We start from the raw sequence: 14,640 nt of genomic DNA, 5'->3' as shown, positions 1-14,640 counted from the left end.
TAAAAGAAAACAAAGAACAACCTCACATGGAACTTCATTTACATTAAAACAAAGGAAAAACAGGTCAACGGCTATCACTGTTAGCTCAGAACTAAAATTTTGGTTGTTATACAGTAATACATATATGTATATGAGTTTACACAACACATGCACGCATGCATGCACATGCACACACACGCAGACACACACGTTATGAAACACCCTGCATTGCACTGACTGAAAATAAGCATGTTGAGGTGCTCCCGGGGAACTCTGGGTAGGAACAGGAATGAGGTACAGCTACTGAGCTGGCTTTGAGACCGTGTCCAGACTTGGCACAACCTTAGAGTAGCATGCTGGCCAGGCCTGCTCCTAACAGAGCAAATAAATTATAGACCAAATAAATTAGGCTGGATGCAGGAGGTGGGACCATAGCCGGTAAAGCAGTGGCGGAAGTGCCTCCCAGGGATAACTCAACATTCCACCCAAGAAAAAAGATCTCAGTCCTCCAAGCCAGGTCACCTTCTGTAGAAGACAGAGCTCTGGAAGCTGGGACCTAATCTTCACAGCTCTAATCTCCATGCCTTTGTTTCCTGGTTCCTTTCTAGGGAAGTCCTCCTTAGCCCCTAAATCTCACAGAGAACCCTCTGGGTCATGTATTGTTCCTCCCCAGTCTGTTACTTCACACAGTTTCCCCCAATTTCTTTATAACTGTTCGTTTAGAACAGCAAAGAAAGCTCTAGTCTTTAGACAGGTGGCATGAGGTGTCCCACTGGGGCTCCCCAAGAAATTACTTTGGAGGCTTTAAACCCTCCCTTCCAATCTACTGGGTTTCCCATTACTCTCCCAAGCTCTCCCCAAACAAATGCAAACACATCTAATGTGGAATACAAGGAACTTTCAAGACCAGTCAATGCCCCATTCTGACTGTAGAACAGCCTCCTCTGTGGTTAGCATCCATCTTAGCTGATCGCAGTCTCTTCTGTTTCCTTCTCTATAAAATGGCAGCAAGACTGTCTTCTTGCTTGTGCTACAGACTAAATAGATAAGATGTGAAAAGGCTTTATTCCTGTCCAGGACCCAGTCAGGTCTCTTTGAGATGCTGCAGTTATGATGTGGTGTCCCACAACTCCTCACTCACTACACTGAAGCTTCTCATCTCTGTAGTTGAGATGGCCACACCCAGGGCTAGGCTTGTCCTTTTACTCTATATGCTGTCCCCAGGGGTCTGCAATGGGGTGAGCTCTCAATGGATGTCCTATAAGTTTTTCTTCCCAGTGTCAGCTCTTTCCTACACCAGAAAGAGGCATCAATGGACACCCAGTCTCCTAATGTCTTAGGGTTTTACTGCTGTGAACAGACACCATGACCAAGGCAACTCTTATGAGGACAACATTTAATTGGGGCTGGCTTACAGGTTCAGAGGTTCAGTCCATTATCATCAAGGCAGAAGCATGGTGCAGGAGGAGCTGAGAGTTCTACATCTTCATCTGAAGGCTGTTACCAGAACACTTACTTTCAGGTAGATAGGATGAGGGTCTTAAAGCCCACACCCACAGTGACACACCTACTCCAACAAGGCCACACCTACTCCAACAAGGCCACACCTTCTAATAGTGCCACTCTCTGGGCCAAGTATATGCAAACCATCATACCTAGAAACACCCTCTTTTCTCCACGCTCAGTGGCCAGGTGTTACTAGCTGACCTTCCTCCTGTCTATCTCCTCCACCTCCACGATGGTGTCAGCTGGTACCCTGCACACCAACAGAGCCTCTTATCCGAATCCCCTTCTTCTTCTCTGTCCTCTACCAGACACTTCCCAAGCAGCCAGGGTGTCCTTTGAGACACTTTAATTAGACCCTGCCTGATTTAGCTTCTTTCCATGACCCCCTCAGTGGCATCCATGGAATTTAGAATAAAACCAGCTCTTTGACCTCATCTCTGGAAAGTTCCAAACATGTTCTTTGAGGAAACCTTCACACCTGCCCTTGCCACGGCCTAGAATATCCTTCCCTGCAATCTTCATACATTTCTCTCTATTCAGGCTCTCCCTGACCACTTATGCATCCGTCCATCCATCCATCCATCCACCTACCCATCCATTTATCCATCTACCCACCCATTCATTCATCCATCATCCATCCATCCACCTACCCATCCATTTATCCATCTACCCACCCATTCATTCATCCATCATCCATCCATTCCCCCACCCATCCATTTATCTATCTATCCACCCATCCATCCATCCATCCATCCATTCATCTACCCACCCACCCACCCACCCACCCCACCCCACCCATCCATCCATCCATCCATCCATCCACCCACCCACCCACACCACCCATCCACCCATCCATCCATCCACCCACCCACCCACCCACCCACACCACCCATCCACCCATCCATCCATCCAACCATCCATCCATCCATCCACCCATCCATCCATCCATCCATCTATCCATCCATCCATCCATCCACCCATCCATCCATCCATCCATCCATCCATCCACCCACCCATCCATCCATCCATCCATCCATCCATCCATCCATCCATCTATCCATCCATCCATCCATCCACCCATCCATCTATCCACCACCTATTCACCCATCTACTCTTTCCTACTACCAGAATGTAAACTTTTTCTTGTTTACACAGTCTCTAGTGCCTACATATTTCCCAAGGTATCTTTAATCATATTTACAGAACAAATGAATAAATGTGGCCCACTGTAATAGTAACATAACAAGAAGTTCACACGGAGAGGTCACAGGCAGCAGGATTGGGGATGCCAAGGCACCAGGAAAATACAGGAGTCAACAGAGCTTAAAAGTAGGTTAAAGGTCATGAGAGTGAACTGAATCCTAGCACAACGTTGAGTGTTGTGGCAGATGCTGGACCAAAGGGAGAATCGGAGAGCAGGAAAACTAAATGGACACCAACACCCTACCTCCACTGCAGCCCTAGAAATCCAGGAAGAAGGCAGTAAACATTTCAGTCCAAGAGAAGACTTGCCAAAGCTGCAAGCTAGTGAAATTCAAATGACATTGGCAAGACCCTAGGAATAGCTCTCTCCTGCTACCCCTCGGGGGGGGGGAGCCTCAAATAAAGAGTCTCTCAAGCCTCCAGATGCCAATGGCTTTGGATGATTCTGTTCCTTATGGAAGAAAAGCCAGATAACCAGATGCTCGAGCAAAGAGTCCCAGAGAACAAACACACAGAAAAGGAACAACTTAGAGATTCCAGAGCTGCATCTGTGAGTGATTCTGACTTTCTAATCTCAAACAATTATGCTCTGCTCTTGGGGTGGGGTGGGGGTGGGTCCTGCAAGCACCTGGGGCCAGCACTGAAACTATCCACAAAGAGGCAAAAAGGAAAACTCAGTTCAACCAGACTTAGCCAGGCTGGATCAAACGCCTAATGTCAGGGTGTTTATTGTAAGCATATTTAAACACAGTACAATTTGGGAAAGGTTTCCTGGTATAGTACAATCCCTGGTGCACAAGAAGGTATGATTACATCAAAACTCAACCCAGCACACATGCCACTTCTTCCAAGATGGCTTCCAGAGCTAGGCCACATGCATTAGTTTAAGGCCTTGGGAAGGATCTGGTGTGGTCTCAGTCATACAGTGTATAGAGTGTATTTGAGTTATTAGCTCCCCTTTGCCACAGTCCTTGTTGTGGGAGCTTGGGGGAACCCCTGGGTATTCATGTGATGCAAGGGTAATCTAGACTATAAATACTATTTAGTCCTGGTTGTAGGAACTTGATATGGCCTGTCCATTCAGGTAATGCAAAGCTCACCCAGACCATTAGGCACCTCTGATCCTGGTTGCAGGAGCTTGACATGGCCCTTCAGATACCATAAATTACCAGGCTGTTAAGTTTAATGTGGCTGGCTTCTGCCCTTCTTCTTTTCCAAATCCCAGCCTTCTGGGTAGAAATATAGGTTATACATTCTATCCTTTAGAAAGATAACGGTGCCTGGTTTCCCTAGTGATCTGCAGGCACAAGGACCTTTGTACTCCAACATTGCTCACTAACAATGAGCATCTGTTACTTAATTTTTAAAAATTGCTTTATACTGTCAGGTCTGGTGGCACACACCCTCAATCCCTGCACTTAGGAGGCAGAAACAGGCAGATCCCTGTGAGTCCTAAGCCAGCCTGGTCTACATAGCAAGCTCTAGGCCAGCCAAACTACATAGTAGGAACATACTTTAAAATAAAAGATCTTTATACTAATCAGTGGGCCTAAAATCTGGGTCAAGGAAAACAAACAAGTTTTAGGCATCTGCTATACAACATTGTTATAGTTAGCTATTGTATACTGTACACTTTCTAAGAAGCTTGATTGCATACTGTTTTATTGCAAAGAGATAAATAAAATAAAAAACAATGCTGTGCCAATTGCTTGAACATCTTCTAGGTAAGAGATTGTAGCAGTTTGAATTAGAGTGGCCCCTATAGCTTATATGTCTGAATAGTTGTTGATCTCTAGTTGATGGCATTCTCTGCCTCCTGCTTGCTGTTTACGATGTGAGTTCTCAGCTGTCCCTGCAAACATATCTTTGTCCCACCATCAGGACTCTAGCCCCTAGAATGATAAGACTTATTAAGTAATTTCTTTTATAAGTTGCCAGAACCTGGTGTATTATCATAGCAATAGAGAAGTAATAAGAAGGAATTTGGTTCCAGGGAGGGGAGTATTACTATGGCAGACCTGACCGTGCATAGTTTTGAGGAGTTGGAAGACTTTGAACTGAAAAGATAAGCACTTAGCCTAATGGGCTATTCTGGCAGGAGCTGGGGAAACAGCAATGCTGGGAGCAATGTGGACTGTGGGCCGGGTTCAAGAGGTTTTGCAGGAGGACAATATTAACTGTGCTGGAGAATGTTTTGTGATGTTTTGGCAATGTGACTATCTTCTACCCTTGCCCTAAGAACTTTCCTCAGGCTACATTTAAAAGGAATGGACTGATTTCCCTGGAAGAAGAGATTTCAAGGCAGCCTATTGACCCTGTGGCATGGCTTTTAGCAATCACGCTTAGGAAGGTCTACAGTAAAGAAAGAGCATAGAGGTTAAAAAGAAATACAGAAGGCAAGAAAAGAGCACTAGGAAATTTAATGGTGGAACTAATGGTTTGAATGAGCACAGCCCCAGAGGTTGTATATTGGAATGCTTAGTTCTCTAATTGGTGGAATATATTGCAAAGGATTGGGAAGTGTGGCCTTGGATAAGGAGATATGTTAATAGGCATGGGCTTTGAGGTTTCAAAAGCTCATGCTTTCTCTCTCTCTCTCTCTCTCTCTCTCTCTCTCTCTCTCTCTCTCTCTCTCTGCTTCTAACTTACAGATGAGGGTATAAGCTCCTAGATTCTGCATCACTACCATGCCCAATACCATGCTTCCCACCGTAATAACAACAGACTAACCATCTGGAACTGTAGGCAAGCTCCTGACTAAATGTTTTCCTTTATAGGTTGCCTTGGCCGTGGTGTCTCATCATAGCAATAGAGAAGTAGCCTGTGCTTGCCGAGCCTTGGAGGCTGTGTTGGCAGCCTTCTATTACTTCAATATAATATGTGGGATAAAGCAACTCCAGAGCAAAGGGCTATTTTGGTTCCTGGTTTTGGAGGTTTTGGTCAGTTGGTCATGTTATTTGGGGTCTGTGGTAAGGCCACGCATGGTAGTTAAAATTTATGGTAGGGTCGCTTGATAACTAGGAAACAAAACATAGATAGAGGAAGAAACCAGTGTCCTGCAATCCCCCCAGGGCACGCTGGGACCTTCAGGTCGATTCTGCCTCACCTCTGCTGGAGATGAAAACTGTAGAAAAGATTCATCCTTCTATCCAAGAGAGCGAAGATGAGCCGGAGTGGAAAGGTGGAGTTCGAAGTGGAGATGTGGGGTTTGGAGGAATGTGGTAATTGTTTTAAAATCTGCTTAGTATATTCTGTGTAGGCTTATTTTTTTTCAAAACCTACTTTAATAAGGGCTCTTAAAAGTTTTAACCTCCCTTCTAGCCCACCTCCCTCCAGAGGAAAACAAAGGTTAATAGGAAACAGGGATTGTAGACCTGTTTAGAAATAGTTCTTTGGGGCAATTTCAATCTTTGTTGTCAGCAGTCCAGTCCACTAGCAAAACATTAACACGAATCAGCAGCGGCGGTTCAATACAGAAGAAACTGAGAGGCTCTGCCAATCGGCAAGAGACCAAGGGAGCAGCAAGAAGCTGCCAGAATATCTCGAGAAGTTGTCTGGCAAGTTACTCTCTATAAAGTCATGACAGGCAAAGATCAGTGGTGCATGCAAGATGAACCAAAGGGAGAGCTTCTTCCCACTGTCTGTGGGGCCATGTTTATATTCTCTCTAAACACTATACCTCCTTCATGGGCTTCAGCAAAACATCGTCTACCTGTCTGTGTCAGCAACACATCCTTTCATGTGTCACCTTCAGCACAACATCACATGACATAACTGGGTCCCCAAAGAAACCAGAAATTTCTACTTGACGTCTGGGCAAAAGTTTGTTCTGTGAGGGACATTATAAGAGCCTTATTTGTTTGGGGGCATAACTAGCCAATTTCACCCCACCCCTACCCATTCTTGCCTCATAAAAGGAAACACAAAAACTAAAACATTCTTTGGATAGTCGTGGCTCAGAAATGCAGGTCCTTGTTTAAGACAGAGTCTATACCAGCATGGTTGCTTGGTGCCTGTAATCCTAGTACATGGGAGGCAGGAAAATCAGGAGTTCAAGACCAGCCTTGGTTATCTAAAGCCCTGTCTCAAAACAAAAACAAAACCTAAGAAGGAACTGTTAGAAAAACTCAGAGATAGCTATAAATGTAGCAAACAGTAAATTGTGCCTGGCTCCCTGTCAAGATAATATGAAATATCACAGTAAAATATTTTTCAGTTTCTTTTATTTGAAAGCATGATGTCTGTCTTTCCACAACAGTGAATTACAAGGCATACTAAAAGAGAAAAGGAAAATACAGTTTAAAAATGATCAGTGATGGATCATAGTTAAGAATTTCTATACTCTTTCATATTCTTAGAAATTATCATATTGATTGCACAACTAATTGGTGCTTGTATATTTTTCCTAGTAATCTATTAACAATTAACTCCATTTAGCCCTTTTCTAAACCTATGAATTTTTTTCTATATTTTGTGTTTTAAAATGGTTTTGTAGCATGTATACAATATTTATTATTTTATGTACATGGGTTATTTGCCTGCACATATGTATGTTTATCATTTATGTGTTGTGCCTTTAGAGGCAAGAAGAGGGCATGAGATCTCCTGGGACTGGAGCCACCATGTGGGTGCTGGGACTTGAACCCAGGTCCTCTGGAAGAGTTTAGTACTCTCAACTGCTGAGCCATCTCTCCAGACTGTGGCCTATGAGTTTTGATCTTTGTTCCTTTAAAAAATCTTTATCTCTAGCATTTCCATCTAGAATTGTTTCCTTCTATCTGAAGAACACCTTTTAATACTTTCTTTAGAATAAGTATGCTGGTAAAATAATTCCATTTTCATATGAAAATGTCCTACTTCATGTTCTTCTTAAAGCATGTTTCTGCTGAGAATAGAATTACTCTCTCTTGGAACACTAAATATATCATCTTACTGTTCTAACAGCTGTGTTCCTGTGGAAACATTGGCTGTTAGTCTCTATCTCCCTCCTTTTAATAATTTCAAGATTTTATACTTCTTTGTATCTGCTACAGAGTAACAGGGCATTTAGTTTCATTTTGTTTTATTTCGAGGATTAACCCTGAGCCTCACACACACTAGGCAAGGGCTGTCACTCAAGGACACCCAAGGCTTCATGAATCTATGAATTCACATCTTTCACTTTTAGAGATTTCTCAATTATCCTTTCCTCAGATATTCTTTCCGAAGACAGCATCTTCCTCTGTATGCCATGATAAATTTGAATTCCGAGCAATCTCCTTGGCTCAACCTCCCAAGTACTGTGAGCCACCAGAGCAGCTTTTCATACATACATTTTGGCCTTCACATGCCCTTTTCTCTTCCCTTAATTTTATATTAAAACTTCTCAATTCTCACTTATGCTTCTTGTTCCTCGTTTATTCTTCTCCAGTTTTTTGTTTGTGATTTATTCTGAGCATTCCCCCCCCCCCCGTTTATCTTTCAATCGACTAATTTTCTCCTCAACCTCATCTAATCTTCTGCTAAATTCTTTCTTCGAGTTCTTTTTTTCCCCCAAAATTTTTTATTGGAAACTCTCTGCATTTACATTTCAGATGTTATCCCTTTCCCATAATCCCATTCCCCTCCCCCTCCCACTGCCTCCATGAAGGTGCTCCTCTCCCAACCACCCCCTCCCACCTCAGCACCTTGGTGTTCCCCTACACTGGGAAAATGAGCCTTCGCTGGACTCAAGGCCTCTCTTCCTATTGATGTTAGAGAATGCTGTCCTCTGCTGCATATGCACCTCGGACCATGGGTCTTTCCATGGGGAACTCATTGGTTGGTGCTTTAGTCCCTGGGAGCTGTGGTGGGTTTGGTGAGTTGATAGTTTTGTTCTTCCCGTTGGGTTGCAGACCCTTTCAGCTCCTTCAGTCCTTTCTCTAGCTCCTTCATTGGGGTCCTCCTGTTCAGTCTGATGGTTAGCTGCAAGCATCCTCCTCTGTATCAGTATGGCTCTGGCAGAGCCTCTGAGGAGGCATCCATATTAGGTTCTTGTCAGTAAGCACCACTTAGCATCAGCAATAATAGTGGGTTATTGGGTGCATATGGGGTGTATCCTCAGGTGAGGCAGTCTCTGGTTGAGCTTTTCTCCAATCCCTGGTCTTCTATTTGTCCCTTTATTTCCTCCCATGAATGTTTTGTTTTTCCTTCTAAGAACAATTGAGGCATCTACTTTCTGTCCTTCCTTCTCCTTGAGCTTCATAAGTTCTGTGGATGGTTCCTTGGGTATTCCGAGCTTTTTGGGCTAGTATCCGCTTAGAAGTGAGTACATACCATGAGTGTTCTTTTGTGACTGAATTACTTCACTCAGGATGATAGCTTCAAGTTCTTGCTCTCTCTCTTTTCAACCTCATAATTTATTTGGGTCTTTTTCAAGTTGGCTTTATTTTCTTACATAGTTTCCAGTTTTCTGAAAAATTTTTCTACCCTGACTTCTGTTTTTACAGTAAGTACAGTGACTTCAAAGTTGTGTTTCCTATAATTCCCTGTGCCTTAAGTCTGTTTGATTCTGTATCTGCTTTTGTGGTTTCTATTGATTTACATTCTGTACTGGCTAGTTTTGTGTTAACTTGACACAGCTGGAGTTGTCACAGAGAAAGGAGCCTCAGTTGAGGAAATGCCTCCATGAGATCCAACTGTAAGGCATTTTCTAGTGATCGAGGAGGGAGGGCCCATTGTGGGTGATGCCATCCCTGGGCTGGTAGACCTGGGTTCTATAAGAAAGCAGGCTGAGCAAGCCAGGGGAAGCAAGCCAGTAAGTAACATCCCTCCATGGCCTCTGTATCAGTTCCTGCTTCCTGACCTTCTTGAGTCCCAGTCCTGACTTCCTTTGGTGATGAACAGCAATGTGGAAGTGTAAGTTGAATAAACCCCTTCCTCCCCAACTTGCTTCTTGGTCATGATGTTTTGTACAGGAATAGAAACCCTGACTAAGACACATTCCTTTTGTGCTTTTGTTTCCTCATGTTCCCAGGTTCAACTTTGTATCATTTTTATTGTTCTTTTCTTTGCTGAAGTAAACTTACATATAGTAAAATGTAGCCACCTCCTCCCCCTACCCCACCCCCACTGGGAATGAAACCCAGAGTCTTGTGCATACTTCATAAGTATTCTACATCTAGGTCACACCCCAGCTCTTAATGTGCTCAGCTTTCTATTTTTGTTGGTTTTGAGACGGGGTCTCAGTATGTCTGAGTTGTCCTGGAAGTCACAATGTACCGAAGGCTAGTCTGAAGCTCACAGAGAATCCACCTGCCTCTGCCTTTCAAGTGCTGGGATTAAAGATATGTACCTAGTTTTGATGTGTTCATAGTTAAGTGTACAATGAATTGAATTTAAATAAATGTATACTTTGAGGTAGCCCACATTCCTAACAAATCATAGAATTTCCCCTTTATTAAAAAATGTATTTTTGTTTATGTTTTTGTGTGTATGTCGGCATGCAAGCATGAGCTATCCAGAGGCCAGAAGAGGCCAGAAGAAGACATCGAATGCTTTAGAGCTGGAGTTACAGACAGTTGCTGCAGACTGATGTAGGTGCTGAGAACTGAGTCCAGAGTGTCTGCAAGAACAGTAAGTGTTTTTAACTTCTGAGCCATCTCTTCAGGCCCTAGAAAGATTTGTTTACCCCAGTATTCTGTCTGATAGTCTTCCTTCTCGGTTAATCTGTAACCTTGTATCCAGATCACCGAGTTTATTCTCTATCTATGACTACTTTGTCTGTTTTAAGGCAGAATCATTTTGGAACTATTAAGTATGTACTGTCTGTTGGGGGTTGGTCTGGTGCTGCTATGTATGTAAATGCTAAATACTGGCCCCCAACATCTGGTTGCCCTCCCCATGAAGAAATTCTCAAGTATACCAGCTTTTGTTGTGCAAACCTTGCTCCCCAAGTTAATTGGTCAATAAAAAGGTTAAAGCCTTTGATTGGGCAATAGATAGATGGAGGTGAGTTTTCAGTTACCTGGCTGGGGGGGTGGCAGATAGAGAGAGAGAGGGAAGAAAGGAGACCAAGGGAGGAAGAAGCCATCTTGAGAGGAGACAAACCCTGAGCACATGGCCAGAAAAAACCAGCAACAAGGAACATATGTCTGGCACATACATTAGAATAGCTCTAAAACCTGCCCAACCTAGGCTTATGTCTAGCAAATAAAACACCTAAGATGTATTTCTATTACATGTGCTAGCTAGAATTTAGAATTTCTTTACAGCCCTCTATGTCTGAGGTCTTTGTATCCAAAGAAAGCTTTTGTGATTTATCCTCTGTGCACATCAATAGGTTGCTTCTTTTTCCTTCAGTTTAATGAACCTAATACTTCCCTTTGAATCTCTTGTTCCAGTTTGTGGACATGGGTTATTTTTAGCTGTTTGGCTGCTGTGAATGTTAAATTTCTGTGACTATTCCTGGGTGAGTCTCCTTAAAGACAAATTTTTGTCTTCCACGAAGGAGTAGACAAGTGTGAAATTAGAGTCATTGGTTAACTGCAAGTTTAGTTTAATTTTATTTTTTAAAATCTGCTCTTTTTTTTTTCTTTTTCCCTTTTTTGTTTTTGAGACATGCTTTCTTCGTGTAACCCTGGCTGTCCCAGAACTTGATCTGCAAACCAGGCTAGCTTCAAACTCAGAGATCCACCTGCCTCTGCCCCCTGGGTGCTGGGATGAAAGGTGTGTGCCACCACCCAACCTAAAAATGGACTGTCTAAAGTAATTATCTACCCTAGTTCCCAAGCTGCCGACCAATGGGTGAGGCTTTATTGTGTCATGTGACACCACAGCCACCAGAGGTCCCAGAGTTTGTTGACTTACTGGCATGTAAGTTGTAGTGAGGCATAGCTGTGATTTTTAATTGCTTTGCTGACCATTTGTGTTGAGGACTTTTTCTGGGTCTAGTATCTATTCATTTGCCTTCATCTGTAAAGCGTCTACTCAAGTCTGTCTTCTGCATTCTACCGAGCTTTGAGAACTTTTTTGTGATCTCTGTAGAAGTTTGTTTTCCAACATACGTGTTATAAATCTTCTCTAGTTGTCTGTGGATTTGTCTGTTGCTTTTCTTAGATGGTTCTTTTCTATTGTGATAAAGAAATAGCAAGACCTGAGGCTAGACAGATGCTCTGAGGTTAAGAGCACTGGTTGCTCTTTCAGAGACCCTGAATTTCACCCCCAGCACCCTCATGGTGACTCACAACCATTGTTAACTACAATCTCCCAGGACCCAGTGCCCTCTTCTGATTTCCTGAGGCACCAGGCACTTCTATGGTGCACAGACATACGTGCAGGCAAAACACCCAAACACACAAAATAAAATCAATAAATCTGTTCAAAAGATGACAGAGATTTTCTTCTTTAACACTTTGAAGTGTGCAGTTTTATATTGTTACATGTATTTCCATTGCTGTATAACAGGCTCTAGAACCTTTGTGTATATGAATTGTATTCGTTTTCTTTTTAAACTGAGTTATTTGTTGTTATTGTTGAGTTGTAGAAACTTCTTTTACATTATGAATTTTGGCTCGATATAATTTGTGAGCATTTTCTATCACTTGCTCCACCCAACCCAGCTACCAAAATGTTGAGATTTCTCAGGCCCTTTGTGGAAATATGACCTCTCTGGGTTTGGGGATTTAATCTAGTTGAGAACATTGGTAGGTTAGGAATTACCTAGCTCAGTAAGACTGCGTAGGCGTTAGTGCTGAAGCGCCACCTAGTGTGCGCCTCTGGTAATCCACACTGAGGCTTGGGATCTCAGACATGAGGTCCAGATGGACTGAAGTCCTTTGGCAGTACTCCTCTGTATCAGAATGTTGATTATTTGTTCTCTTTTCCCTCGGCCTGGAGGAAGTGGGAGTTTGCAATTTCTTCCCAACTGCTCTTCACATGGTGGAAGGTGAGTATGATTCAAGTGGAGAAAGCTACAGAAATTTCTATCAGATTTCAATATGGCCAGCTTCACAATGACTAGGGGGAACAAAAAATTCTCAACTGGTGTCTAGATTTTTTCTACAGCCAGTTGGTCTCTGAATCATTACATTTATGTCTCCATAAGAGGGGAAGATCCAAGGCTTGCTCTTCTACTATTTTGTGGACACCATTCCTTCTCTCGGGTGTCTTCTGAGCCTTCGTGATCAGTGAAGACATGCTTAGTTTTAATAAACGTTTGTAGAAGAGCCTTTCAATAAATTCTATGAGTCAATTAGAGATAAAAAAAGGCTGATCCTTTATGATTTGTGCAATGGTGAGGATTAGAATGCTCCCATAGGCTCATATATTTGAATAGTTGGTCTCCAGCTGATGGAACTGTTTGGGAAGGATTGGGAGGTGTGTCCCTGAGGGACAGGCTTTGAAGTTTCAAAAGAGCCAGTGTCTTCTCTCTGCCTGGAGGTTATGTCTCAATGTGTAAACACTTGGTTACTGGTCCAGTACCACACCTGCTGCCATGTTCCCCATCATGATGGTAAACATTCCAGCCTCAAAAAAAAAAAAAAAAAAAAAAAAAAAGCCCTAAATAAACTTTCTTCTGTAAGTTATCTTGGTCATGGTGTCTTTTCACACTGTTAGAACAATAACTAAGACAGTTTGTGTATCCTGTCCTGTCTAGAAAAATGCTTGATCACGTGAATGTAGATCTGTCTCAGAACCCTTTGATTGTCTTTTTTTTTTTTTTTTTTTTTTTTTTGGCAGAGTCTCACTAAGCACCCAGGCAGGCCTTGAATTAGACCTTCCTTTTTCAGCTCTAGAATACCTGGGTCACAGGTTTTGCCACATGTTGTATTGATTAATCTAAATTTACAGACAAATTTGAAATGAGGTCATGTGACTCTTTTAACTCTGGTCTTTTACCTTCAGCAGGTGTTTCTGGCTATTCTGATTCCTTTCGTATTTCCATATGGAGTTTTGAGGTGGTCAGTTCTGTGAAGCGCTGAGATTTTTATCTGGGATTTGCAGTAATTCTCCACATCATTCCATGTAAAGTTGGTGAACAGAGTCCTCTGGTCAATAGATACAGCATCTAACATCCATTTCCTTAAGTCCCTTTAACAAAGGTTTATAATCTTTCAGCTTAAAGAGACTGCACACATTTTGTCTTGTTTATCTCTATTACATGGTTTTCTTATATAAGTGGCACATAAGTTTCACTTTTCTAGTGTCTCTGTCAGCATAAAAAGAGTGTTCACATGGTGGGGGATGGGCAGTGCATGCTCCTCTATCCTCTGCAAAGCCCTGAGCAAAACACGGAAAAATGAACAAAGTAGAGGTACCACCATTTCTATGGACTGTGCCTGCATCTCCAGACCTTTTAAAATCCATTTATTATGAGACACAGTCAAAAGATTTTTGCAGCTGCAAATTCCTCCCAGAGAGATTCATCATCCCACCAGAATAATCTCTCTCTTATGCATATAGGATCACACATTGATAAATAAAAGTAAAAAGTATAATAAAACAAGTCTGTCTCACTTGTAAGTTGAAAAAAAATCCATTTATTGATTGAAGTAGTTCTTCCAGAAAAATCTCTAATTTTCTACATAACATCTATAGATAAATAGCTGACCTTTTATTTCTTAGTCTATATAACTTTGATTTCTTTTACTTCCTATTATATTGACTGCAAACCGCATACAATATTTAATGGTAGCCATAGGGAGCATCCTTACCCAAGTGGGGGGTGTAAGGGTGTGTGCATAAGTGCGTGTCTATATCTGTATTAGCAAATCTCACTGTGTATATTTATGTTTGTGTGTGTATGTGACTGTGTGTGTGTTAGTGTGTATGGCCTGTGTGTGTGTCTGTGTCTGTATTAGTGTGTGTGTGTGTGTGTGTGTGTGTGTGTGTGTGTGTGTGTGTGTATGGCCTGTGTGTGTGTCTGTGTCTGTATTAGTGTGTGTGTGTGTGTGTGTGTGTGTGTGTGTGTATGTGTGTGTGTATGTGTGTGTG

The sequence above is a fragment of the Micromys minutus genome (genome assembly GCF_963924665.1).
Source record: "Micromys minutus genome assembly, chromosome: 6".
Classification (NCBI taxonomy): domain Eukaryota; kingdom Metazoa; phylum Chordata; class Mammalia; order Rodentia; family Muridae; genus Micromys; species Micromys minutus.
This window is presented reverse-complemented; position numbering follows the sequence as displayed.